General features: G+C 42.8%; 1 pseudogene; it reads left to right on the top strand.

The window, feature by feature from the left end:
* The first annotated feature begins 1,087 nt into the window (after positions 1 to 1,087).
* Positions 1,088 to 3,241, top strand: LOC133754463 (ubiquitin-conjugating enzyme E2 D3-like; annotated as a pseudogene).
* The last annotated feature ends 560 nt before the right edge of the window (positions 3,242 to 3,801 follow it).

Here is a 3,801-nt window from a genome sequence, read left to right as displayed (position 1 = left end):
ACTTGCCTCATACTTGGGATATGTGTCAGTGACATATGCTTGACCTCCAAAAATACCCAAATACCAATGCAATACTTATACTCTAATTTTTCCTACTTGGCTCACATGTGAGGTTGTTTGGTTGCTGCAGTACCTGCTTTTTCTTTTCTGTGGCACCTCTGCTGTCCTCCAAATAACAAGTCTCAGGCTTCTGGAGTGAGATAGGGCACCCAGATAGAGCAGGCCACATGCAATTGGATGGGATGTGTCTCCCCCTCTATTAGAGCCCCCACTCCATGCAGGTACAGAGATCCCCGATGAGCCCCCAAGTTGTGAGAAACAGCCTCACCTTTCCACTCAATGGATGTACTCAAGACACAGGAAGTGCATTGAGAAGGGAAACTATGAATGGTCTTGCAAGATGGGGTGCCTGGTGGGACTGCACACTCAGCGTGTTTTACAGCAAGCTATTTGTTTCCTAGCATGCAGGTCCTTACTCTGGTTCCTCCTTGGCTGAGTAACTACAAGATTGCAATCTTCCCAGCATTTGCTTCAGCTGTTTTGGCTACTAACTTCCTGTTTGCCTAAGAACGTTCAGGTGCATACCTTAGTTTGAAAATGAACCAAATATTTGCTTGTCACACTGAACCAAGTGTGCAATTATTTGTTATTTCTTACCCTTTGTTGGTTGACATTTCTTTTCAGAAAACTGAATTGTGTCTTTCTCACTAAACCTCAAACTCCATGTCAGAAGGCATCCTGACTTTGATGACTTTCTGTTTCTATCAGACCTACAATCACGATATAGCATAGATGCTCAGCAGACACTTACATATATCACTTCCCCAGTCCTCTCGGAATGCTAGAAAGCATTTACCATTCTCAACCCACTTTGTAAATCAGGAAACTGAGGTACATCATTCAAGTAATTTCCTAGTCATTAGTGGGTCAGAATTGGAGCCTAATTACTTGAATGATTGGATTCTTCTGCCACATACAAATGTTTGGTCAAGGAAATGATGCTCCCCAGGACCAGGATCAGAGCAGTTTTGGTTATATGACACATGAGTCAGCCAAACAGACATGTTCAAGGCTTCAGTGAGCCAGAATGTCTCATAATGGTGTGTCTAAACTAGGAGAAATGAGGAGAGGTGAGAAGGCAGACAGGGGAGGCTATGCTAAGTGGAAGGAGGTTGTCTGGTCAGTGGCAATTTAAGAACAAATGAGGCTTTATTAGGCTGTCCAGTGGGGCTGGGGGTCTGTGAGTCTCTCAGATGTGGGTAGAATTCCTTCACAAGCAGACTGCCATCTGTCAGTGGAAAGCTTGTTTCCAGACCAGCTGGCATCTCCCCCACTAATAGCTTCTCAAGATGCATGTGTGATCTTGCAGCTTTAAATCACACTTTCAGTGTGGTTGCAATCTTTCACCCTGAGCTAGCAGAAGAGGGGTTTGAGCTTCTAAGGAGGACACAGACTGTCTCCAGGAGACCCACACAATCTCTGTGAGCCCCAAGCTAATAAACATTCATATGTGAAACCCCTGCCCAATGGACACCCCCCCCCCAGAATGATCCAATTGGAAAAAAAAGTAATGCCTTAAAAACCCTGGGCACTTCCTGAAAGCCGGTGTCCTGCTCTGGCACTCTGCCTCATCTCCTCTTGGACCAGATGCTTTTGTCAAATAAGTGTTTCTGCCTCTTAGCAAATTGTTGCCTAGCTTTTTATTTCAATACTAAGCTTTGGAAAACAATTCTCAAAATTCGCTCCTGCAACCACCATCCCCTCTGTGACTGCTACCACTTATCTGCTTCTTTTTCTCTGGATGAGCAATTAGGATCTAGGTGGGATCTCTCCGCAGCAGTAGACGGCCTATGGCCTAGGTGCGTGGAAGACTTCTAAGGGCTCTGAAGCCACATATGCAGCTGTGAACTTGCAAATTGTAGTAGTGGGGCCTCTGGTGCCATTGAGAGGAACTAGAGAGGGTAACAGATTCCAAGAGGTTCATTTCAGCTGTACCATGCTCTTTTCAAGTATTTTTAAACTGGATATTTTAAAAGATATATGTGTATATATTTGAAAGGTAGATTTGCAGAGAGACAGAGTTTTTCCATCTGCTGGTTCACTTCTCAAGTGACTACAATGACTGAATCTGGACCAGGAAAAAGCCAGGAGCATGGAATTTCATCTGTATCTCCCCTATAAGTCACAAGGGCCTAATCACTTGGGCCATCCTTTGCTGCTTTTCCATGTGCATTAGTAGGGGACTGGGTTGGAAGTGGAGCATCTGGGACTTGAACTGGTGCTCATATGAAGTGTCAGCATCACAGGCAAAGGCTTAACCTGCTACACTACAATGCTAATCTCTAAACTGGATCTTTAAAAGATTTCATTTAAGACAAGGTCTTTACAAATTATTCACAGCTATGACTTTTAAATTAAAAACCAATTAGTATGAAAGTATAAAAAATGAAAAGTAAAAGCAGCCTTGTTTCTATGTCTCCATCTCTGTATGGATTCATCTTTTTCTCACATAAATGGAAACAGACATATATCCTGAATATTTATTTTTTTAAAAGATGCATTGAGGTTGGCTCAGATTTGCTAAGCCCTGCATGTGGGCAATAAAGTGTCCCCTGCTATCCTTAGCTTCATCCCATGCTTGCGACGGCCTTGTTGGCGGACTGATACAAAGCGGTGAAGAGGCACCTGTGTTTGGCAGAGCCGATGTGAGACCAAGAGACAATCCTTCCCTGCCCCCTGGATAATCAAAAGTTTTGGCCAGACTTCTGAGCACACTCTGAGAGAGGAACCAGACTGAAAGCACAGACTATAGTGCTGAAATGGATTAATAAGGAATTTAGTGATTTGGCCCGTGACCTTCTGGCATGATATTCTGCAGGTCCAGTTTGGGATGATATGCTTCACTAGCAAGTCACAATTACGGGACAGCTCATATCATGGGAGTGTATTCTTTTTGGCAATTCATTTTCCTACAGACTACCCCCTTCAAATCACTTAATGTTGCATTTACAACAAGAATTTATTATCCAAATGTCAACAGTAATGACAGCATTTGTCTCCATATTCTAAGATCACAGTGGTCTAATGCTTTAACCATTTCTAAAGTTCTTTTATCCATTTGTTCACTGCAATGTGATCCAAATCCAGATGAACCCCTAGTGCTAGAGATTGCACAAATCTATAAAAAAGAGATAAATACAATAGAATACCTTGGGAATGGACTCAGAAGTATGCCATGTGATGCTACCTTAAATTCAGAATAATCTGCATATAGCTGAAATAAACTTTAAATTACTGTTTCTTTTTTGATTTTCTTATCTGGTGGCTTCCCTATTAGATCTCATCTTCTAAAATTTTTTTAACTCCCTTCATTCATTCACATATTCATCTGAGAATACTTAAGTTCTTACAGCTTTGGACAATAACTGCTTTTGAAACTGTAAGGTAGGGGCTGGCACTGTGGCATAGTGGGTAAAGCCATCGCCTGCAGTGCCGGCATCCCATTTAAGTGCTGGTTCAACTCCTGGCCTCTCCACTTCTCATCCAGCTCTCTAGTATAGCCTGGGAAAGCAGTAGAAGATGGCCCAAGTCCTTGGACTTCTGCACCCATGTGGGAGACCCAGAAGAAGCTTTTGGCTCCTGACTTCAGATCAGCACAGCTCCAGCCATTGCAGCCAATTGGGGAGTGAACCAGTGGATGGAAGACCTCTCTCTCTGTCTCTCTTTATCTTTGTGTAACTCTGACTTTCAAATAAATAGATAAATCTTAAAAAAAAAAACATGCAAGGTAGTTGCAACTGA

This window comes from Lepus europaeus, unplaced genomic scaffold, assembly GCF_033115175.1.
Source record: "Lepus europaeus isolate LE1 unplaced genomic scaffold, mLepTim1.pri SCAFFOLD_106, whole genome shotgun sequence".
Taxonomy (NCBI): Eukaryota; Metazoa; Chordata; class Mammalia; order Lagomorpha; family Leporidae; genus Lepus; species Lepus europaeus.
The sequence above is the reverse complement of the archived record's forward strand: the minus strand, read 5'-3'. Positions and strand labels throughout refer to the sequence as shown.